This window comes from Podarcis liolepis (genome assembly GCF_965112155.1).
Source record: "Podarcis liolepis genome assembly, chromosome: 10".
Classification (NCBI taxonomy): domain Eukaryota; kingdom Metazoa; phylum Chordata; class Lepidosauria; order Squamata; family Lacertidae; genus Podarcis; species Podarcis liolepis.
In genome coordinates, this window is record NC_139562.1 from 30,552,052 (window position 1) to 30,577,627 (window position 25,576).

Here is a 25,576-nt window from a genome sequence, read left to right on the forward strand (position 1 = left end):
TCTTAGCAACACTAAAGGGCCCTAGCATGGTAGCAACCAATAAGGACATTTAGTCTTACCTGGTGATTCAAGGCCTCTGTATTCTGGGGAAGATTTTCAAGGCCCAGCAAATTTTATGTGAGATGTCTTGTTTGTCTCTCTCTACATCTGGGGGAATTTTGCTCTTGTGAATCTTGAACCCTCCTTTAAAAAAATTCTATATCTATCAAGAGTTACCAGCTAGTTATTTTCTAGCAGGTAATCCTACCCTCTATTTTGTTGTGACAGGTCTCCCCAGGCACTTTTTGGATGGAGCCATATGTGAAGGCAACTGAATAAACTGCGCTGAAGCTGAAGTGTGCCAAAACAATTGTACAAGCCTGATTAGTTTTCAATGAGTTTTTGAATAGATTTGGGAGTGAAGTAGGGAGAGGGGATTAATCAGTGAGTAGGTTGGCCAGGACTCCCTGCTTGTTTTAAAAGGCAAGGTGACCCCAAATAAGGAAAGGATCTGGTGACAAGTACCCTGAATCTATTCATTGTGGTCCCCATAATATGTAGGTTAGATCTCTGTGCTTGTTTGTGATCCAGCAACTGCACCTCACAGTTGCATATAAAGTGTTAAGAACAGAACAGCCTGCTGAATGAGTCCAGTGGCGTGTCTGGCTCAGCAGCCTATTCTCACAGTGGCAGACCAGATGCCTGTGGGAAGCCTGTGAGCAGGACATGAGCGGAACAGCACGCTGCCCACCTGTCTTTCCCAGCAACCGGTATTCCAAGGCATACTGCCTCTGATGGTGAAGGGAGAACTAGTATCCATTGGCTAGTATCCATTGTTCTATGTGTGCATGGATGCACACTTGACTGAAAGGGGTTGGCAGTATATATTAGGGGGAGCCAATCTGCAGAAGGAAGTTGCAGCAAGTCAGAAGCTGTGTGAAAATGTCATGCTTTCTGAAACAAACCAGCATGCCTCCTTAACGCTTTGGTCTCTGAGGATAGATACAGACACTTTCCCCCCTAAGCTGAACCTCTGTCACTGGAAATACTGTGTTTGTTAGCAGTCAAGCTGCAAACTATGGTTGATGGCTAAATCCAATTTTCTATGCTGCTGGTGCTATCAGTATTTCTGTGACTGGGTGCATGCATTATTGTTTCAAACACCTATTGTATTGTGCACAGAAGATCACTGATCATGTGTAAAAACTGTCTCTGCCCCACATACCTTTTTTTTTAATTTCTTCTAATTTTGTCTCATATTTCTGTACTTAGAAGGTAATGGTCGAGTGCTTATCAATTGTATTGGATAGATTCTAACGGATTCCTTTTACAGGAAAATTTATAAGCACAACAGTGCAAGGCTAGTTCTCCTGCTCAATAGTGCAGAATAGTTTTTTGTGTTTTTAAGGTTTCCCTTAGAAGTGCAATTGATTAGTCCGAAGTGGTTTTCAATCTGGTCTAATCAATTTCAGCACTCCATCGGCTTGCTCATTTATTTAATTTAATTTAATTTAATTTACTTGTTTGCTCCACTTTTCCTTAGTAAGTCCAAACAACTTGCTGCCAAACTCAGTGAAAACTACAGTTAAGCAAAATTACACAATGAGTTACCCTGATATGGAGCCAGAGGAAGCAGCTTCAGTTAGTAACTATGAAAATAGAGGCCATTTCTGTTTTTCATCCATTGTGAGGCTTCTCACTCTTACTCCTGTCCCCCACCTCCATGACATTTGTCAAATGATCAGGCTGAAGCGGGGCTAGAATGTTTTGTTTCTGTATTCCTTCAGCTTTGAGACATCACTGCCTCTCCCTCTTCCTTCTGGGACCTTCATTGCTTTCCTGCTCCTTTCTCTCTTTCACGTCCAAAAATCTCAACCAGTTCAGTGACTCTAGAATGTTTTGTTTCTGTATTCCTTCAGCTTTGAGACATCACTGCCTCTCCCTCTTCCTTCTGGGACCTTCATTGCTTTCCTGCTCCTTTCTCTCTTTCACGTCCAAAATCTAAACCAGTTCAGTGACTCAAGAAAGTTATTCAAGATGCATAGTACATTGTACCAAGTGTTCTGTGGTATCTGATGACCTGGAATCTTTCGCCCCACCCCTCCAGCAGTTCTTTGTTTCATAGAAATGACTGTACATATTTCAGATTTCAGTCAGCAGCAGCACTTTACACTTCGCTGCCCCCCCCCCCCGCTCTCCTTCCATTACTATTATTATTGACATTGCCTCGAGTGGCATGTTACTGATTGTGGAAAAATACCTTCCGCCATTTCCCACCTCTCCAAAAATTACTATCTTGGTGTCTTCTCAAGCACTGTGACCGCAGCGCTCCACTGCAGAGTCACCTTTGAGGCACTCCAGACTCCTGTGGCAAGCCTGAGGGCTGTGCTTCATTTGCATACCATTTTTCATTAGTGGGTGCAGGGTTTTAATCAGAGGGCAAGGCACACTGTTAATTTTGCCTCTGGAATGCCATTGAGTTTACATAGCTCTTAGCAAGGCTCGCTGTAGAGGCTGACTGTGCTTTGCGAGGCACAAAGGATCCTCAGCGGAGACAGCTGCTTTCTTGATGCTTGCTTTTGCATTTGAAGTGACATGTACATTCTGGATTCTGCTCAGCTGTTGTAGGTTTTTGGATTATGGAAGGACACACGGTCAAAATGGATTTTTGTTGTTGCCATTTCTGAGAGGCTTTTGACCATTAGCAGTTCTTAGAGCTGGCCCAAATATGTTTTGCTGCCTGAGGCAAAAGGACTCCCCTCCCCCCCCTGCAATTTTTTCTTTTTTTTTTTGGTCATGCTAACATTTAAGAAGAAATACCCTGGTAGTGAATTGCATAAAGTCAACAATGAAGTTACATTCATAAAACAAGTAGAAAATACATTGCGAATTAATAGATTAGCTTAACATCAATATAACCGGGTCTCCCCTCAGGGAAAGTCTGGGTGAACAGGTGAATTTTAAGTAAGTGCCTAAATGTCAATGCTGCAGGTGGCTGCCTGGCACTAGTTGGGGGCACATTCCAAAGATGCCAGTACACTGAAGGCCCTTTAGTTAGTGGGCATAAGGCAAACCCAGCAGGGCAACTAAGAGTGTCTCTCCTTAGGATCACAGCAACTGGGCCAGGAGCATACAAAGCATGGCATTCCCAGAGGTAACCAGGCCCCTTGGCTTTAACTGTCCCACAAGAGTCTAACCCACATACAGAAGCCAGCTGGCTAGGCAGGTGAATCTTACTTTGACACCAACAATGGGACAGTGACTTCACTGCACACAAGGACAGGAAACTCAAAGTGGGTTGGATCTAAGAACGTAAGAGCTCTGCTCAATCAGACCAAAGTCCTGTCTAGCCCAACACAACACTCTGTTTTCGTAACAGCGGTGAACCAGGTGCTTATAGGAAGCCTGCAAATAGGACCTGAGCTCAACAGCACTCTCCAGAATCAGACATATTGAAATCTGATGCATCTTACTAGGGTGTAAATTTCACTGAAATCAGTGGGACTTGCTGTTCAGCACAAATACTTAGATCTGCATTATACAACTGCAAATTAATAAAATGCAATCAGGACTCTTGGAGCAGGTTTATAAAATGCCTTGTACGGCGAATGCCCACACAAGTCTCCTGTTGACAGATGACATGCAGGTGATTTTCCTTTTTTAATTTCATCATCTCTGAGTTAATGATAGTGGCATCTTGTTGATGACTGCCCCTTTGCTATATACACACTCAAACGGTGTATTTTGAGTGTTGAGCACTGCAGATGAGGGATGCTGTGGCTTGCCATAACCAGACTGCCTTTGCTAAATAAATAACCTGGATGCTGTGAGGAGGCGATTTGGAGAGGCTTTGTTGATTCAATTGCAATTCATTTGTCCTTTCCAAGAGAGATGGTTTGGAATGTGAATTTCAAGCCCTTCAGGAGCCATGGAAAAACAACAATGGAAATGCAGCAGTGTTTGCACTTAGGCAACTCCTCCAGTTCCAACTCCATTACTGTTTGAAAGAGTAAACCAGGAGTAGCTGAAGTGATAAACAATGTTTTCCTTTCATCCTTCCTTCATTTGACTGAGCAGAGATTGTATCCCCTCCCTTTTTTGCTTCTGTTGATCTGGTGAGAATTTCCTATTTTCTTGTTCTCTCGCGCCCTCCTCAATTGGATATGGTCCTCTGTGTGAGCAAACGTGGTGTGTTCAGGATCCACACTGGGCTAATCTCATCTAAGAGGTGGTGGTCAGTGTTTACTTGTCAAGGTTGTCTGGGGTATCAGTGCAAACTGGCAGGAGGCAGAGACATTTTGCATCAAATCTGTAGACTGACATGGAGTGACAGAGCAGAAAGAATTGAGTGATGGGGAAGGAAGAGGAGGAGAAATTGGAGAGGTGGAGTGGAGGGAAACAAGTTCCAGTTCTGAAAATATTACTTTCATTGAGAGGGAGTGGAATGCAAAATGCCCTTTAATAATAAAAAAGAGTCTCCTTTATTTAACCTTGTGTTTTTATAAACTGTGGTTTTAAAATTCTCCCTTAGGCTGCTGGAACTCAAGCATTGTCTCAGATATTTATATCTTCCTGTCTCTTCTCCTTTCTCTTCTTATGTGGAAAGCCCACCCAAGGGGATTGTGGGACACAAGAGGATTTAGAAACAAAGGGGCTGCCAAACTGGATCAGTCAAGCCAGCCCAGAATCTTCTCCCCTGGCAGAGAAGAGGAATAAAATAAAATAACAAAAAACACACACAACACATTTCAGCCATCTAATAGTGCATTGCCAGAGGTGGTTCACACAGGGACCATGTTACACCCTGAAATGTGGTATTGGGTGGGTTTTTACAGTGCATAATTAGGCTGGTTACTTCCAGCCAAAGGAAAGGGTTGTGTGGATATTATGACAGTGAAAGAATCTTACTAGATAAATGGGATTGTTTTTGCCATATATGTTCACACAGTCACCTTTTCCTAGTTATGACCAATGGCTTTCATGGTGATCAAGTGAAAGGAATTAAGCAAAACTATGTTGATTTAAGGCAGAGGTGGAGAACTCCTTGCTCTCCAGATGTGTTGGATTCCAGCTCCCATCAGCCCCAGCCCAGGGTCAGAGGTCATGGGAGCTGTGGTCCAGCAACATGTGGATGTGCATGGGTTTACCACCCTTGCTTTAAGGAGCACAGATTCGATGATAGCCTGTTGAACCTGTTCAGACAAACCAGTTTCAAGGCTTATTCACACAGATGGTGATGATATTTATTATTATTTAAAATTTTATACCACCCATCATCTAATGACCACAGCACAGTTTACAACATAAAAACACAAAAATATATACCATAATAACAAACAAAAACAATTCCCCAGTCACAGTTTGAAAGGCCATAGATTGTTTAATGAGCCCAAAGCCTGTGAGGAAAGGAATGGTTTTGCCTAAAAATATATAACAGAAGTGCCAGGAGAGCCTCCCTGAGGAGAGTGTTCCCTAGGGGAGCCACTGTAGAAAAGGCCCATTCTCGTGTTGCTGCCCTCTGGACTTCTTGGGAGGAGGCACGTGAAGAAGGGCCTCGGATGATGATCACAGGTTGGTTCAAATGGGGAGAGGTGGTCCTTGAGGTATTGCAGTCACGAGCTGTTTAAGGCATTCTAGGTCAAAAAAAGCATTAAACTGGGTCCAGAAACTAATTGGCAGGCAGTGCAGTCAGGCCAGGATTGGCATTATATGCTCATAATGTCTTGCCCTGGTGAGCAACCTGGCTACTGAATTCTGCACTGGTTGAAGTTTCTAAACTCTCTTCAGAGGCATATATAACGTATTGCAGTAATCTAACTTAGAGGTAACCAGAGTATAGATGACAGAAGCTAGGCTATCCTTGCCCAATTTTCTCCTAAACTTGTTGTTAGTTTCAACTGAATTGTAGAAGTTCTGAAGTTCTGGCCTGAGGGCTTCATAATAGACCCTACGCTGTGTTTACCAAGAACATCACTAGAAGACCATATTTTATGGTGTACTAAACTCGTAGCTCTGCCAGCAATAAGATATGCAGACGACAGCATCTCTACTACTTTGGCACTAAATCAGGTTTGCAAAAAAGAAGTGGGGGTAGGAGGAAGAAGAGATTCAAGAGATGGATGAAAAAGAAAGGGGTGGCCAAGAAGAAGAGGGCTACAATTAACATTGACACGAAACAGCTTGAGAAATGTTTATATGGCATTGCCCTTACCACTAAGCTGCACAATAGTTAGTGAACAATAAATGCAAAAACTGGAGAGCATCCTAAATGAACCCCAAACCAAAATGTGAATGTGTCTCAGGACTTTGATTACTGTGAATAGGAGACATGTGTAATAGAGATCTCTGCAGGCTGCTTTTTCAATTTAACCCTTGAAGATGACATTTTAAACAACCATTGGGCAAAATACATTGGGCTGCTTTGACAATAGCTAGTGAGGCCACCTTCCCTCCCTCCCAGCTGTTTTCTGCTTGGAGTGGTGTTGTGGACCGAATGTGGCCAATGATGGAACGCAAACCTCTTCCATGACTTTTGCTGCTGGGCAAATGGAACGTCTGCTTTTAAATAGCGGTCATGGGGCAGAGACAATTCTGAATGGAGACTGTGGTTTGGGGAGATAATCCGTTTCAACTGTGCTGTGTTTCCAGTGAAAATTAGCAACCCTCCTCTCCCCTGCTGCTAATTCCTGGTTGGGAAGCTTGTTATTTGTGCAAATAGCAGCCTCCCTCCCAGCAGAAATAATGGCTACCAGGGAATGATTTTCACCTGGATTGAAATGAGTACAGAGGGAAAGGGTTAATTCCCCTCCTTTTGCCCCACAGCTACAACCCTCTTTGCTTCTGTCTGCAGCTGACTGATTTTTGAAAAGAAACACCCAGATACATTAAATGCAATTATGCATTTAGTGCAATTTGTAGTTTGTTCCAGGCTGGTCTGGTTCTCTGAACTTAGCCTTGCTCCCCATTCATTCAATAGCTGTGATGTCCAGCTTCTTCTGCTTTAGAAGCTTCTTGTATCAAGCTGGAGTAAGAATCAGCAATAGAAGCTGTTGCTGCTGGGGCCTTTCCCCAGTCTGTGTACACACCCACACCTGTGACACCTGTCCTCCAGACATCCTTTTTTCTGTTATGCATTCATGAGGATTTGTACTCCTAATGGTATCACAGCAGTTATAGAATTGTAGAGTTGGAAGGGACCTGGAGGATCATCTAGTCTGTGATGTGGGAACATGCAACTGTCCCACACGGGGATCAAACCTGCAACCTTGGCATTACTAGCACCACACACTATGCATCGGAGCTATTTAGGTGGATGTGATCCCACTTTCAATACTGTTTGTGCTTGCAAAAGTTTCAGGGTGGATATATTGCTTTGTTTCCTGCAGAAATCCTGTAACTTTCCATACTAGAATTGTTCTGATGACAATGATATGATAATAGTGAGGAAGCATGGCAGAATAACTAATAAAGCAGAATGATGTGTGGATGGTCCACTGTAAATCCACCACTATTATTCTATATGTATTGTGGAATACACTTGCAAAAAACCACCACTTCCAAGGGTGCCATTGTGGGCCTATCATGAGCAAATAAATAATCTCTAAGGAGGGAACGGAAGCACAGGCCTAGATATTTCTGTTCAAAGGGTGAACAGAGCCTCCAACTATCCTACTTAAGAAGTACAAGGATAGAGGCTATTTTTTTTTCTTTCTTTCTGTGATCTGGCCATGACTGAATATGTTTCGAAAGGCTCTCGAGCTGCATCTCTCACTGAAAGCGAGATATCTAATTGCAGTTTGCACTTTAGAAAGATCTACCTATATGAATGAAAAATAGAAAAGAATATTTCTCGCAATAGAAGACTCTTCAGAAGTTGAATAAATTAAATACACTGAAGGATGTTCCAGTTAGCAGCCGGCAGAGTCGTGGATTCTTTGTTCTCAAAAGCTGCACTTGGACAGAATCCACATCGCTCTAGAGTTTTTGAGTGCAACCTTTTCGATAACAGTGAACTTGTTAGCCTGAAATTGAATCAAATCCCTGGCACGCTAAGTTTGGCCGAGGTGTTAAGAGTCAAATACAATTCCTTGATTTGGCTGCAGTAACCAGAGAAGCTTCTCCAAACACCCATCCTTCTGTCAATATGTTCTGACATCTTGTTATAGCTTGTCCTTTCTCCTGGAGCAGGAATTGTTCCATGTGACTAAGGGAGAGTCTTCTTCATAAACTATTTGGGAGTGAATACCAGATTGAAGTAGAGCTGTGTGTGTGTGTGTGTAGTTTCTTTTCCATCTTTGTAGTTGTTTCTCCTTACTGCTTTTAATTTTGAAACACTGCTGCAAGTATTGTAGAGAGTGTGGCGCAGAGGGTTGGGTAGGGCTGAAGGGCTGTCAGCTGTGGCCACCAGTGTCAGGAATGTCTCCCAAAAACTTAGCGTCCAGAGTGGTCACCCCAGTTTTGGTTCCCAACCCCCAGGATAGCCCTGGTGGAGCACGGAGTATGGTCAAGGAGGACGGTGGTAATCAAGGATCTTGGCCAAGTTGCCAAGGAAGCAGAGACTCAGTGGCTGGAGTTTTGCTTCCTTGAAATAGTCATTTGAGGAATCGGAAAGGAGATGCAATAGCTTTGAGACTGCTGAACTGTGAGACAAACAATCAAGCCCCCACTCCAGCTTGCATCACAGGCTCACTTTGAAAGTCAACTGTACCAGTGTGTTCTAGTAACTCATCTTGTCCCCATTTTTAGATAAACTTTTGAAATCTGGAGTGTCGTTTTCCTCACCTCCATGCCTGCCTGCCTTGGCAGAGTGAACTGAGGAACTAAATTGAATTCCACTCTTGGACGATTCCTACCACTGGAACACTATCACACTCATTACTCTTCCCTTCTCCGCTTCATGCTTTGTTTGTTGTTTCTGTCTTCTAAGGCTTATATTTCTGTAAATAGTTTTTATCTCTTCACATGGGAGCTATGTATCTCTGTGTCTCTTGCTTCCTTCATGGCCTCCCTTGCCAAGCCTGCTTTCTTTCTTTCAATAATAATAATAATAATAATAATATAATTTATTTATATCCTGACCTCCCCAACCGAAGCTGGGCTCAGGGCTGTTAACAACAATAAAATAACACAACATTCTAAAATCATTTCATTATAAAATTAATTCAAATCAAATTGATGGCAACCATTGGGCTAGAGTTCTGTGAAGATTGCCAAAGGAGGGAGTCAGGCTGTGCCCTGGCCAAAGGCCTGGTGGAACAGCTCTGTCTTGCAGGCCCTGCAGAAAGATTTCAAGTCCCGCAGGGCCCTGGTCTCTTGTGACAGAGTGTTCCACCAGATCAGAGCCACAGCCGAAAAAGCCCTGGCTCTAGTTGAGGCCAGCTTAACCTCTCTGTGGCCTGGGACCTTCAAGATGTTTTTGTTTGAAGACCATAAATTCCTCTGTGGGGCATACCAGGAGAGGCGGTCCCATAGGCACGAGGGTCCTAGGCCATATAGGGCTTTAAAGGTTAAAACCATCACCTTAAACCTGATCCTGTACCCCACCGGGAGCCAGTGCAGTTGGTATAGCACTGGGTGAATATGATCTCGCAGCGAGGACCCCGTAAGGAGTCTTGCCGCGGCATTTTGCACCCGCTGGAGTTTCTGGGTCAGTCTCAAGGGCAGCCCCACGTAGAGCGAGTTACAATAATCCAGTCTGGAGGTGACCGTCGCGTGGATCACAGTGGCTAGGTCGGGGCGAGAGAGGTAAGGAGCCAACTGCTTAGCTTGGCGGAGATGAAAAAATGCCGCCTTTGTTATAGCTACACTCTGCGCCTCCATGGAAAGGGAGGTGTCAAAAATTACACCCAAACTCTTAACGGACGGTGCTGGCACTAATTGCGCCCCCGCAAGAGATGGGAGTTGCCCTCCCATATCATCCCGTCCCAGCCAAAGGACCTCTGCCTTCGAAGGATTTAACTTCAACCGGCTCCCATGTAACCATCCAGCCACAGCTTCCAAACATCTGATCAGTGTGTCTGGGGCCGAGTCAGGATGGCCATCCATCAACAGATAGAGTTGGGTGTCATCAGCATACTGATGGCAGCCCAGCCCAAAACTCCGGACAAGCTGGGCAAGGGGGCACTTTCTTTCTTTCTTTCCCAAGAAGGTTAGTTAGCTTCAACTCTTAATCATTTGGATTCTGACACACACAGAGAGGCACAGGTGCATCTGGAGATTTCCCTAGAGCAAATGTGACCCTCCAGATGTTTGGGGCTTTCAGCTTTCATGAGCCCCAGCAATATGGCCACCAAGCAGGTATTATGGGAGGTATAGCTGAGGGCATTGAATAGGGGAGGGCTGGTACATTACCTACCATTAGGCAGTGTGACTGCAGCTGCTTCAGGTGGCAGCCGCTGATATATGTGGAGTGGCAGCAAAAATCTTGGGAACTGTAGTTTACCCCTCATGGAGCTACAGTTCCATGTGCCCTTAGGAAACTTTCCAGTGCCCTTAGGAAACTACAGCTCTCACGATTCTTTGGAAGAAGTAATGTGCTTCAAATGTGTGGATATCTCCCTTCCGCCCACCCACCCCTTCCCAAATCCATGTGGGTTACACACTGAGTTTCCATCTGAAAAAGAAGAGAAGACTTCACTTATGGGAGTGGTGGTCTTATAATATCCGGAGGGCCACAAGCTCATCATCTCTGCCCGAAAGGCTCACCACTCTTCCAGATTCTGGTCCCCCTGCTGTCTCCCATCTAATGTCCAAGGAGCAGATGAGCAGCCAATGATCAGAGGGCAGCCTGGCGTGCCTTGAAGCCCCTCCCATTTCCATGTGCCGGTGATGGTAACACGGTTCCAGAGATCTCACTTGTGCACACCTTCTGTATTTCTCCGTGGGACTGCCCAATGTCTCAGATACTCTTTCTTCTGCTTCCATCTCCTAGCTCAGGGCTGGGTAACCTGTGACCCTCGGATAGTTGCCAAACACCAACTCCCATTAGCCCCAGCCAGCATGGAGAATGGCCAGGGATGATGGAAACTGTAGTCCAACAACATCTCTGCTTTGCTTGATCTTTTCATTCCAAGAGCACATCCAAATCACAGACATCTTGGTTTGGGATGAGCTGTACACCAGAAATGAAGGAAGCAAAATGTAGCTCTGAAGTTTGCAATGTAGCTTTTCTGTTTCTGTGTGGGGAAAAGGGGGTTGCATGTACTTTATTTTTGGAATACTTCTTCTGTAACTCCTGTTCTGGAGATGGTGTGGCCATGGGCATAGTCAAGGGGGGAGGGCAGGGAAGGGCAGCTGCCCCCCCCACATCAAGATCAATAAAAATTCATAGCTAACTGATGCTCTGCCCCCTCCCCAAGAAAAGGCCTGCCCTTCCCAAATCCTGGCTATGCCCTTGGGCTTGGCTGCACGCTTGCAGTACAGAGTGACAGGACCAGGCAGGATGGTGTGGGATGCAGTCAATACAGGTACAGCTAAGGCAGGAAGCTTAGTTGGAGGCAATCCCTGTGAACAAAGGTTGGGCATGAATGTGCATCCATCTCCCTGCAAAATGAGCTTCAGCTTCTCAAAAGCCTCCTCTGAATTCTCTCAGATGTATGACCATCACTCCACCACCCAGAGCAGGACACACACTTTCCAAATGGGCACTGTGCCAGGCACCAGAACTATCTTCCCCCATAATGACATCCCCTTTAAGCTGAACCTCCGCTCCTTGCCATGCCACTGCCTCCCTGTGCCACTCTAAACAATAGGCTTATGTTGGTTCTCCCATGGGTACAGTGGCAGCAGGGGTGGGGGCGGCAGAAACGATACTTTTTAGCCCTGCATCTTGCACGGGAGCTGTCATGAAACCCAAACAGGTGATTTGATACCTGCTGTGTCTCATCAGTCCCACTGATGAAGCCATCCGGGCCTCCGATAAATGCCATAGTTACGCACGCCAGCGTGAGCTCCTATGAGTCACCGCTATTGTGCATGCCACGGCTGGCATGAACATCGGATGAGGAGCTGTTGAAGGTCAGGGTGTATCCTGCCTTGATATGTGAGGAGCCTGTCTTGTGTGCAAAACCCAGCAAGAGGAGGAAGAAGGTGATGCAGCCACTACCACCCACTCACGACTGGCAGTGCGCTCTTTATTTATTTATTTCCTCCCAGAAATTCAGGCTCGAGGCCCCACACCCTTGAAAATAGCAAGAGAATAAAAGAGAGAAGAGAGAACACGAAAATATAAAGCTGTGACATGAGCCTAACTTTAGATCTCAGAGCTGATGACTCACTCCGCCGGGGAGGGGGTTGAAGTGGCTGAGTTGGCTGTAGATTTCTGTATATATATCTCACTGAGCTAAATATACAGATTGAGAAGTTCTCCTCCTCTTCTGCTGTGGCAACTTCCATCTGCGTTGGATCCCACTCTCTCTTCATGCACTCAGTCTCTCTCTCTCTCTCTCTCTCTCTCTCTCTCTCTCTCTCTCTCTCTCTCTCTCTTCCCCCCAGCTCTGCCTTTCCTAATGCCCTTTTTGTAGTGGGAAGCTGAGAAACACATGCCAGCTCTCATTGGCTCCCTCTGTTTAGAGAGCAAGCAGGCAGAATTTGTGGCGCTTATGCTTCAGTCCTGCTATTACACATCCACGTTCAGCACAAAGCTCTGCGAAATGCAAGGACTCCCCCACCCTTCCAAGACTGGCAGGAGCTCTCAGCCCAAGTGATTTGCCAGCTGTTGTCCTGCAGGTGGTACTGAAGCACCAGCCATGTGGTAGGACTTGTGGTGGTGATGACATTTGGTCCTCTTGCCCCTTATCATCCTCCCCAGCCCATCCTGTTGCAGAGGATAAGTTGCGGATGGGACATCTTCTCATGGTAAAGCCATATAAGGAGCTGAGAGAGGATTTGGTTAGAGAACATGTAGAGCCCAACCTAGGGATGGAAGGATCTGTCAATGTTGGTTCTCTCTGTTTCTTGTTTTTCTAATCTTAAATTTAGTTCTTCACATTACTGCAGCAAATTGCAGGGGCTTTCTTTAACAAACAAATAAAAAAAGATCCCCAGGAGAATTCATTAGCGTTTTAGTGTGAACATCTTCTAATAATCATGTTTTCATATGCAATTTCCCCTAATATGCATTTTTTGCATGCTATTTCCATTAATATATTCACACTTTCCATTGATGTATTCATTTTTGCAAGTACTGGTTGGAGAACTGCATTGCAAAATTCAGATATGTGCGAATTTTGCTTTGCATATTGTTTCAAAAATTCTGAATTTGACAGGTTCATCTTTAAATGAGAAACTTCCCCCTGTCCTTAACCCAACTGCAAGCAGAAGGTCTGATCTTGGGGAAAAGGTTTGAGGCACAGAGCAAATTCCCCAGGCAGTAGAAGCAAGCTAATAAGAGACCTTGGTAAAAGACATGCTTTTTTGTTTGTTTTCTTAACTATATGAATTTTGCCATATTAAAGTTTAAAATTTTCATGAATATTAAAAAACATATGTTGTTTCTGATGGCATAAGATCAGACCGGGTTGAACATGTCCTCTCCAGTCAGCTGATTATATAAGCAAGCCACAAGTAGTGGCTGATGCTGGATCAAGGAAAGGAAACAGTATTGTGGAAAGGAACAGTATTGTTTACATGCTCATGTCTTTATAGTTGTATGTCTAGCTGCATAAAGACTTATGTGTCAGGATTCCTCACCACTCTTTTTGCTGATGCATTCCTTTGTATTTTTGGGTTTCAATGTTCTATATACATTTTTCTTTCTTACTTTTTTAAAAAAAATATCTTACTGTGCTTTATGTAAACCACTTAGGAATTTTGCATATTGTCAGGGAATTGGAGGCAGAGAAGGAGGAGAGAATGGGCACTTACAGAGATTCGGTGCCTTTAATTAGCAGCTGCTCTTCCTCGGAGGAGGAAGGAGACAAAGGGCAGTCAGGAGGCAATGAATCTGAGAGGGGGGAGCCATTTCCAGGACCCAGCCACTCACGTAGCAGAGGAAGGAGTGGGGTTGGACTCCGGAAATGGGTTTGCTGGGGGAAGAAACGGAAAAACACTTCAAGCGAAGCAACTGACTCATCGTGATGGTGTCGTTCTTTGAACTCTTGTAAATACTTTGAAGAAACCAATAAATCTCTGTAAATATGGCTGGATTCCCAAACTCTTATCTCCGCTAGCACTCGCAACTCATTCCTGACACATATTAAGCAGTATATAAATGTTATTATTGATTATTATTATGATGATGATGATAGTAGTTTTCAAGGAAGAGCTGAGCTAAAACATCTGTTGGGAGGCTTGTATAAGTTCACTGCCTTTGGCCACAACAACAGAGGAAAACGTGCCAAAATACTTGTTGGTGTTTGTCACGATGCATACCAATAGCATCAAAGTGGAGTCATCCTTGGTAATCACTGGCTGTGGTACGGCTGTAGGGATGAAGGCGAGGTGTGAACAGGTCAAGTTTTTGTAAGACAAACCCTTTAAATTCAAACATTGGCTGTGGCGGAACAGCTGGAAACCAGGAAGCCTGTCTTTCCCTTTGGGATGTGGGCGCTCATGCATTTTAAATGCTGCAAAGCAGATTGGGCAGAGGCATGGGAGAAGAAGAGAGGACGTCATCCCGCCTGCCCATCCACTTGCCCTGGGGACAGCCATTGACCCAAAGCTGCTTCTTGTCTGTGAGAATCTTCTTTCTCTCCCTGTCCCCTACTGGCATCCCCTTTCTCTAAAGCTGTTTTTGCAGGCAAGTCACAATGGATAGTAGTTCGCCCCCTCTAAATAAAACCAATTGCTCTCATTGAAGTCCTTTTTCTGGAGGGCTCCAATGCTCTTTAGAACTGAAAATGTACCGCTTCCCCTTCTTTACCACTGAGCATCATCGATTCAGGCGATGAAAAGGAAGGCACTTTCTTTATTTCTTTCAGAAGCCATAGAGCAGCCCCTTCCCCAACCTCTTGGTGCTGTGGGCTCCAACATCCCTCAGCCCCAGCCAGCATGACCAATGGTTAGGGATGGTGGGAGGTGTAGCTGAACAACACAGGGAGGGCACCCAACTGAGGACGGCTGATGTGAGGCAAAGTGAGTGGGGCTGCTTCAGGCGGCAGACACTTGTAGGTGTGGAGTGGTGGCAAAGTGCACATCCCCAGCCTGCTCTGTGTCCTCAGAGGTAGCTTGATGCCCTCCGGGGTCGTGGGGAATATTTTCCTGTCGCCAGTGTTGAAAAAAGGTCAGTGTTAGAAACTGAGATATGAAAGCTAGGAGCTAAATGGCACCTTAAACCTAGGTTATGGGTGCAACAACAGAATGCCCAGGTGTATATTTTTATAACAAGAATACAAAGCTGAAAATGAATGAACTGCAGCTGAGATCTTATGTTCATTTTTCACATGGTCTTGTCCTCATCTGAAGACTGCAAAAAACAAAGCCATACTTCCCCTGCCGGCCCCCCTAATATTCTTATGAGGGTCGCTTCTCCAGTCCTCACAGAGTGGCTGGAAGTGGGAAGGCAGAAAAAGGTCCTCCTTTCCTTCCACTCTGCAGACAAGCCCTGGATTCTTCCTATACCCCTTTCCTTCAAATACAGTGGTACCTCGCAAGACGAATGCCTTGCAAGACAAAAAACTCGCTAGACGAAAGGTTTTTTTGTTTTTTGAGCTGATTCGCAAGACGATTTTCCCTATGGGCTTGCTTCGCAAGACGGAAACGTCTTGCAAGTTTGTTTCCTTTTTCTTAACACCGTTAATACAGTTGCGACTTGACTTCGAGGAGCAACTCATAGAACGTGGTGTGGTAGGCTTTTTTGAGGTTTTTAAAGACTTGGTGATTTTTGAAGTTTTTCCAAAACTTTCCCAACACCGTGCTTCGCAAGACGAAAAAAATCGCAAGACGACAAAACTTGCGGAACGAATTAATTTCGTCTTGCGAGGCACCACTGTAAATATATCTTTTTGGCACCACAATCAACACATATTAAAGGCCTATACAACTGATGGCAGAGACACCCACCTCATACAGTTCACAAACATAAGACTTAAGGGTCCTTCAATGATCCCACTCCAAAATTTGTTTTGATTCTAAGCATCACTGTGAGAGTCTGAGGTAGATAACACTTTAACATGCACTCCTTAAACCATGATAACGAAGTGGCTAATATATTTCAGATTAAAAGCACATCATACATTAAAGTACATTAAACAAGGCAACGTAAACAAAACATGTTGGGTTAAAAAATTTTCAGGCCCCCAGTCCATGCACACTTTACTTGGGAGGAAGCCCCATTGAACTTGGTTGGGATTTACTTCTGATTAACAGTGGCAATTTTAATCTGAAATTTTAGGTGCAGTACTGTGCCCAGAACTCAGAAACTGCTCATGTTTGTGAAATTCCCTGTTACAAAATGTGCCTAGAACAATGGGATAAGGTTCAGCTGCCAGTCTGGTTTCCTTCACTAAAGAGACTTGGGGTGGGATGGCCTCTGATGGAGGCCATCTTCTTTTTACCTCAGACAGCAAAGTGTTTTGTATCAGTGTGAATAGTTAAATAGTGAGTGTTTTTAGACTCTCTCTCTGTTCACACCCACCTCATACATTTAAAGTGCATTTAATGCACATGAGCAAACTATAGTTCTCAGGATTCTTTGAGGGAAGGCATCTGCTTTAAATGTATGGTGTGGATATCTATCTAATCTTTCTGAAATCCATATGGCTTATACACCAAGTTTCCATCTGAGCAAGTTCAGAAGAGTTCCACTTTTTTTAATACATTTCACAAATGAGCATTTGTATGAAAAATGAATCAAGACATTCTCTCTCTCGCCTGCTGGGCTGTTCTCCGCAGCCCTCGCTCATAGATTTCTCCCTGTATTGGTATGAAGAGTTTGTGAGTCTAAGTTCAAAATAATGCCAGGCAGTCTGGATCAATAGAAGATGCCTTGAAGATGCAGTTGGACCCTTTTGTTCCTCTTTCTACTCGTAGCATTTTATTATTAACATTCCTTCTCTCAGCTCTCCTGTTTTCTTTCCCCGCCACTTTTCCCTCTCTCTTCCTTTTCCTCTCTTTCCGTCCCCAACATCTCAGTCTCTTCACTGCCCTCTTTCTCCTTCTCACATTGATATTCATGCATGAATAAATTCAATTGCGTTTCTCTCCCCCCCTCCACCCCGAAAAGGCTTGTTGGTGTACTGTAGACATGTGAAATCATAATGCTCTGATTTATCATTTGTGCAATAGCATTGAAATCCTTCTTCCTCAGCCTGTCCTCTCTGAGGGGGGAAAAAGACAGCAAGAGTGTGTGTGGGGGGGGAATAGAGCTGTGCAGCTTGGTAACAAGGAACACAGAGGACCAGTTCGGATGTGGTGATACAGTCTTTTCAGAGGTACCTTACCACCTTGAGGGGTTTTTTTGGGGGGGTGAGTAAAGCAGGATATGATAGAGGTGTATAAAATTGTGTGTTGTGTGGAGAAAGTGGCTTGGAAGAGGTTTCCCTCATAATACTAGAACCAGGGTTTATTAATGAACATGAATGTTGGGTGCTTCAAGGACAGACCAAAGGACATACTTCCTCACACATCCTTAAACTATGGCATTTGCTCCCACAAGAGGTAGTGACGTCTGCCAACTTGGATGACTTTAAAAGAGGAATAGACAAATTCATGGAGGATAAGGATCTCAATGGATGCCAACCATGATTGCTATGTTCTACCACCATTTTCAGAAGCACCTCTATATACCAGTTGCTGGGAATTACAAGTGAGGAGATGCTGTTGCACTCAGGGCCTGCTTTTGGACTTCCCATAGACATTTGGTTGGCCACTGTGAGAAGAGGATTCTGGACTAAATGGGCCACTGGTCTGATCCAATAGGCTCTTCTTAAGGGTTTCCTTTAGGGAGATGATCAACTGCAAGCCTTTCACTATGAACCTTGCACTCCAGATCAAAAGTTCACTGGCGAGAGGGGAGGATATTGAGAGAGGCATACAAACTCAGTAAAGAGGAACAAGAAAAATCAGTTCAAATATGCATCAAGTCCTCCTGTGGAGACTCTCCCACCTCAAAGTTTCATGTAGGGTAGTAATCTGTTTTTGGATTTGATAAATATTTTTAAGTTTTAAAAACTAATTTGTTGTTTATATTCTTGTACGCTGCTTTGAGCAGACAAAATGCAGCAATAATATTTTTTTTTATAAAACAACAATTGATATGCTTAAATGAGGGTGGAAAGGGTTTGATGTAGGGAGACATCCGACTGCAAGCTATAGTTTGTTTTGTGCAAACCAAACCATTGAGTCACATTTGTGCATTTTAATGCCCACTCACTCAGTTTGGAGAGATCCTTTTGGAGCTCCTCACAATCCCATTTTATTCTTCTCACCCAGGTCAGTTTGGTTATATCAGTGCATTTGGCCACCTCACTGATCATGTCTAACTCCACATTGTGTCACTCCACTACAAAGGCAAGTGCTTAGCCTATTATCTATTGCAATCCCAGAATATTTTACTGCAGCTGATGCTACTAACTTGTTAACTAAGTACTCTCAATCTTACACTATATTTGACACTTCTTTTCTGTGTGTAATACTTTACATTTTATACATTTCATATTTTACATTTCTCCTTGCATGAACTGCCCAGTTCTACAATTGATTGAGATCATTGATCTTTATTCTCTCTTGCACTGCCATGCTCAAATCTCATATTTTAAAGCATTGTTTAAAATGCATTTCAGAGGCTACTACACCTACCCTTGATCAACATCACAGGATGCACCACTGGGAACCTGATGTGAGGTGGAAGCAGAAACAGTTGCAAGGACAAACTGGATCACAGGGAAAATATTATGGACTTAATATGCCCCCTGAGGTATTGCAAACTGTTATGGAAAACCAGAGAGCTGGGGTTACCTTGCAATTGGGTGTCTGTCTCTCGATCTCCACACCGTTCTAAATCACTAGGGAAAGATAACTGGGAGGGAAGGAGAGAAAGGGCTTCATCTGCATGCATCATTCTAACTGATGGTGCTCATATCTGTGGCCACTAAAAAGATGCCTTACAGTGGAGAAGCTTAAAGTCAGACCCAATTTAGTGTGTGCTTGAATGAAAAATAGTTAATGCCGGTCCATGTTACACATTGCCTAATCTATCTGCCTCCACAAAATCTTTGAAGGAAGAAAATAACTCGGGCTTCCTCAACCTCGGCCCTCCAGATGTTTTTGGCCTACAACTCTCATGATCCCTAGCTAGCAGGACCAGTGGTCAGGGATGATGGGAATTGTGGTTTCAAAACATCTGGAGGGCTGAGGCTGAGGAAGCCTGAAATAACTATATATAGAAAGATCTTTTATGGCAGAAAAGAAACATAAAAGGCATTGATTTCCTCCTGCACTGTTCTGAACATCTGGTTTGAAAAGGGGGCAAGACTGCTTGCTTTTTGGTAGAGATAATTGACCCTGTAGTTCTCAAGGGCATGTTGACTGCATTAGAGCTAAAATGATTTTTGACTATTTGTGGTTCTGGTCAATTTACTTTAATAGAGTAGCAATGATTTGAACCTAGTAGGAAGTCATTGGCCCGATGATTTTGATGGAGGGACAGTAGAACTCCCATTAGACTTGCTGCAGAGCTGGGAGGAAAGTGAAGGCTGCTTAGTCTGGTCTTTACTGGACCGGGTACACACACCTCAACAGACTGTGACTGCATCCACAAAATGTTTTGTTTTAGAATCAATAGAGACTCAAATATTTTCCACCCCCCACCTCCCCATGTAGTCCACACACAATTACAATCTATTGCATACTTTTTGCTCCTGAAAAGTGCTTCTTGAGAAACCAGTTTCATTTGAAAAATTAAAGCTCATTGCAAAGCGATTCTACATTACCCTGCAGTTTGTCCACTTGGAAAACAGATGAAAACAGTCCTGGCAATGAGTGGGTGTGTCCACACCTGCCCAATGATTTTGTGGGCAGACATATACCAGTGTTTCAATCTCCACTTCCTTCTTCACTTGGGGCATGTGCAGAGAGGAAAAGGCATGGATAACCTCATCAATGGGAGGGTTTTTGACCATGTATCAAGTTTCCATGCTCACCCTTGTGGATGACAGGATCTAGTTTCACTCTAGTTGCAATCAGCATGCTGAGGATGAGCACAAACAACTCCAGACCGAGAAAGCTCAATTTTTGTGCCACAAAAAGCTTAGTGTGTACACAGCCTACATCATTCATATATAAACAGAAAACCAGAGCATGAAAGATGCAGCATGCTAGAGATGCTTTCAGGTGAAGGAATAAGAGCCCCTTCACATACCCACATTTGGCATACCGAGAATCTGCTTCATTTATATTCTCATCTAAACTTACAAGAATAGTGCGTTAGCACAAATCTATTGAATGTAGGTCAACAGAGGTGCAGTAAATGTGGAATAAGCTGCAAACCGGGAGCACAATGAAGTCGAACCACTGTATGATGTGCCAAGCCCTGCATGGATCCTCTCAACCCACATTCCCAACATGCCAAATTGGTTGCTAAGAGTAGTAAAGCTCAAAAAAGTGAGTTATGTCACATGCTCCATGCTGCAAACCTAGCAAAAAGTAGGTCAATGGTGATGCGACAAATCTGGATTGAGCTGCAAACTGAGAGCACAGCGAAGCACCACCACCACCGTGCCAAGCTCTGCATGGATCCACTCAATCCACATTCTCAACATGCCAACTTGGTTGCAGATAAGCTAAGCAAGACTCAAGAAAATGAATCATGCCACATGGTACACATGGAAACACAAAATCTTCCGTTGCCTGCCAAAAGTACCTTCTTTGTCAGAGATAAAATTGTGTGATCTGTTGCGCAATGAGTTTCCACTAGCACAACTGTTGCTTTGGATTCCTTTTTTGCACAACATTAAAACTCACCCATCCTTTCGTGCAAGAGACTTTGTGTGAGTGGACAGAGAATGATGGGTATCCAGCCCAAGGCTAGGGATTATTAGGAAAGATGCCTTTATCCCAAACTGTGGTGCAGCCTAATTAGGAAAACTATGCATCTTTCTATGTAGCTAGACTGTGTTCAGGTGAAAAGCAAACAGAAGCAGGGGATGTGATTGAAGAAACCACCACCCAAATGTGCTAAGGAACTTCTACACTAGCAATGAATAATTTTTGTGTGGTCCATGTTAAGTCCTGATTACATGCATAAAGAGTGTGGACTTTCATTTTGATAGTGTGGTGTGGATGCCCATTCTGCAATAAAGTGGTTTGACTGATAATAGTTGCTACATTATAATACAGGCATGGAACAGTGAAGCAGCTGGAGAAGAAGAGGAAGAGACTGGGGAAAAAACTATGAGTAGAGGGGTGTCCTTTTTTCCATCTTTGGGGCCTCCTGGGAAACTCACCAAACCTATTGTGCCTGGAAAAGGGTATGAAGAGTGTTAAGTGTGTATTTTTGTAATGTTTGTTATTTAAGCTGTCTGTTATTACACCGCTTTGATATAGTTTTTATATATTAAGTGGTATCAAAATGCTGTAAATAAATATAATAAACACTACAACACCAATTCTACAATAAACTCACACCTGGATGTGCCCAAAGTTCGCCTAAATGTGCTCAGAATCCCTCTTCAGATCTTCCCGCTGAACGTGAACCCGTCTGAAGTGCATACAGGGATGTTGGTGGTGGGGCTGGCATGCCTGCAGCTTCCCACTTTTTATATATAAAAAATTACTATTTTAAAGCAAATTTTCTTTTCTTTTATGAGGAAAAGAAAAAAGAGAATGTAAAAATAAGAAGTGGGGGAAATAAAGAGAAAAAGTATACTAATAAAGTATACTAAAATACTAATAATAGCAACTCACCATCATTTCATATTGTGAATACAGTGACTGTCAGTACATGGATCTTATATATGGTATTTAGTTTAAGTGTTTTTACTATTCTTCTGGGAGCTGCCCAGAGTGACTGGGAAAACCCAGCCAGATAGGCAGGGTATAAATAATAAAATAATAATAATTTCAATGTAAGTCCTCTAAATGTCCAAATGGGTACCCACATGAGATTGACAAATATGTGTGAATGTAGTCAAGGCAGTAGGCCACTTTAAGCCCAGATACATTTACTCTGAACACATCAGTAGGGCTTATGCACCTTTTCAAACTGTTTAGATAAGTGTGGAAGAAGTCAGAGTATGTTTTTGTACCAACTTATGAAGTAGTGCCTCCACCCACTTCCCTTTGGAAGGTTCTGATGGAATGACTTGTTAAGTGCCAGCGTGCAGAGAGATGGGGTAGGAATTTGATTCTGTTTGAAGTTAAAACCGAAGCTACCCAATTCACACTTTCTGAAACAATATGTGAACTGAGACACAGCCATCCTTCAAAATGTGCACTTCTCTTAATTTTGCAATGCCAAGTAATGTGTACACAGATGCATATACTGGGGTACACAGAGAGCATAAAAATGTGCATATTAGTGAAAATCACATATTAAATGCACTCTGTTAGGGGAAGTTGTTTTGCAAAAGTGCATATGTTAGACAGAGTCACATGCAAACGTGTGTATGTTAGAAAGTCATACAAAAATGCTGATTAATTTTCAGGTGTTTTTTTAAAAAATTGCAAACTGATGTGGAACTGTTGAAAAGTGAATTTACGTTTGGAAACTGAGAAACTGAGGAAAACAAAAATTGGCATATTTGCCTATCTGTAATGTGCCATAATCCTAATTTAGGAGTGTACAGTGGTACCTCGGGTTAGGTACTTAATTCATTCTGGAGGTCCGTTCTTAACCTGAAACTGTTCTTAACCTGAAGCACCACTTTAGCTAATGGGGCCTCCTGCTGCCACTGTGCCACCAGAGCACGATTTCTGTTCTCATCCTGAAGCAAAGTTCTTAACCTGAAGCACTATTTCTGGGTTAGCAGAGTCTGTAACCTGAAGCGTATGTAACCTGAAGCGTATGTAACCCGAGGTACCACTGTAGTCCCAAACTCCCTGTAACCAAACATGTAGCCTGCCCTCCACACCTACATTACAACATATTTTTGGTGAATCGTTTTCAGTCTGACCCTTGCTTGGAAATGACTTGTTGGCAATCCAAGAAGCAGCAGTTTTGTTCTAGGCGCCTCCAGACATGTGTTTATTGTGGGATCAGCGCACCACATGTATACAAGTGGTTTTTGTTTGTTTGTTTTGCAGCATCCATACGTCATTATCGTCCAAACACCAGCCCACATTTCCCCCAATTTTAATCCAGATTATATCCAGGGAAAATCCAATTAACAACAACAAAAACCTGTTGCCAATCAGTGACCCATTTGGCAGCCCACGCGTTTATAGCACCAAGTTCCCCTCTGGAAGTACCTTCCATCTCTCTGAAAAGGGGGTAAATTCACAATCTCCCAACCTGTAGGGAGAAACCTGAAGTCCTTCCCAGATGAAAAACTGGAAATGAAGACGCATAGTGTGTGCGTGCCTGTTAACCAGTCATCTTGAGCCCAACAGCGGAGAGCTGGGGCAGAATTGTGTGTGTGTGTTGGGGATGGGGAGAGCGAGCGAGCGAGCTTCACCCCTTCCTTTCTCCCCTAAAATTGCCTTCCAGTAATTGTAGGTTTCCCCTAAAGACATTTGGTGTCACTGTAAGGACAGCATTTTTCTCTGTCTGTTCAGCGATTCGGTTGCTTTCCCGGTGCATCCACTCTGCGAAGCCTGAGCCGAGCCTAGCATAAGGCACAGCGCGGGAGAAAGAGAAAGCAACGGCAGACGACCCTCTCCTCTTCCTCTTCCAGGTTTCCCTACCAAACTTCTCCCCTGCCATCTTCCACCTCTCCTCCTTCCCTCCCTCCCTCCCCCTCTCGCTCACCTGGCTCTTTCCTGGGAAGCTCGCTCGCTCGCTCTCCTTCTCCTCTCTCCATCCAGCCCCCTTTCCCACCCCGACGCGCAAGGGCGCGCGCGCCAAGAGTTCCAGCTCAGGCTCCCAACCTTCGGACTCCAGCCTGAATCGGAGGCACGTTTTTTTTTACCATGTATTTCCCCTTTAAACCTTCTCCTGCCTCCCAGCCCTCGCCGCCGCTTCCAGCTATGGATCTAACGCAACTGCATACTCTCCACTCCCCGGCGCTCAGCTGATCCTCATCGTCTTCTTTTTTGGGGGGGAGCCCCGTTGTAGATGTGCGCGCGCGTGTGGGGTGTCTTTTTTCTTTCCTCCCCCCGGCTGGGAATTTTGTCAAACTACCTTCTTTTTCAAACTTCTCTGGACCTGGACTCCCCCCACCCTTTCCTCTTCGGATATTTCTCTTCCATGCAAAGGTAGGTGACCAGAACACACCTGGCTAACCTATTGCCTGGATGGCTTTTGTTTGTTTGTTTGTTTGTTTTCTCTTTTCTTTTTAATTAGACAAAAACAGGGGGCTTGGGGGCTGTGGCCAACTAAGTTGTACTTAGAGTAGACCCATCGAAATGCAATGAAGGGACCCAAGTTAGGCATGCCCGTTCATTTCAGAGGGTCTAGCCTGACTAATGTTGGAGGCGACCCTTTGGAATCCTCTCCCCATAAGCGTTTCACTTCCGCACCTGTTTCCTCCTCGAACAGTAGAAATAATAACCTTTAAAAAACAGACCAAGCCTCTCTGTGGGGCTCCCGCTGCTTCTGTTTATCCCATAAGTGATCATCATTTCTATGGGGAAGGTGGGGTGGTGATCCAGTGTGCAGGGCATGTAACTAGTGATATATCTGCAAAATTGTTCCAGGAAAAGATCTGTGTGCGTAGGACCAATAACATGTTCCCTTTATGTGTGTTCTTGTATGTCTCTAAATATGACATAGCAGGTATGAAGGACATATGATACAGTATCTGACATGGGTTCCTTATTGTTCTGTGGGGGTGGAAAGGAATGGGGAGGGCTCAGAAATTCCCCCTTCCTGGACCAGGCTTTCCTCTTTCTATTTAACTTTTGGCTAAACCATCTCATAGCAAAAGCTGCTCCTACCCCTTAATTTGACTCTGTGATTAAAAGCCCTGGGATCTCTTCACAATGTTGTTGTTTAATTGGTTTTTTTGGGGAGTAATCCTACAGTGGTTGTTATTTCCTGGCAATTGTCTGTGCAGTAGCCCAAAGTGCTCTGGAGAGGATAGCAGTTGGAAAACACTTTATAATGCAACAAATGATTAATTATTCTCATTATTTGGAGCATGTGGGAAAGCTGTTTCCAAGAGGGAGAGCTTATAAAAAAAAAGGGGGGGGGAATTATGTATACTGGCAAATGTTTAGCAGTCTCTTCCTCCCACCTCTCTCCTCTTCTCTCCCCCCACCTCCTTGCTTTTGTATCGTTTTGCAACACTCAAGTGGATTCAGTTTGTTTCATGGACACAGGCAACAGTCGGATGAGAAGTAGCTGGAGGTTTGGGGGATGGCAGGGAAGGGGGATGATTTCAATAACAGTCATTGCCTAGAAAATGAAAAACAACAAAAAGGAACCCCCAGCTCACACTGGTTTTCCTTCCAGGCGGAACAAGATTGATGAGAGAGGTGTTGTCTGGTTCTGTTTAGGGCTTTGGTTTTCTCTCTCCAGCCACTCTCCAGCGATAGTTGGTATTAGTTCCCCTGTTTCATATAG

At 44.0% G+C, this 25,576-nt stretch overlaps 1 protein-coding gene across 2 annotated transcripts in view; it reads left to right on the forward strand.

Annotated features, from left to right (window-relative positions):
- Positions 1 to 25,576, forward strand: part of CACNA1I (calcium voltage-gated channel subunit alpha1 I) — a 370,432-nt gene that overhangs the window by 49,416 nt on the left and 295,440 nt on the right. The window contains exon 1 of one of the 2 annotated variants that reach the window (XM_083462259.1): positions 23,468 to 24,267. The exons of the other annotated variant lie outside the window; for it this stretch is intronic. The gene's annotated coding sequence lies outside the window, so the exon portion shown is untranslated. Of the gene's footprint in view, positions 1 to 23,467; positions 24,268 to 25,576 lie in introns of those variants that run through there. 2 annotated transcript variants of the gene reach the window in all.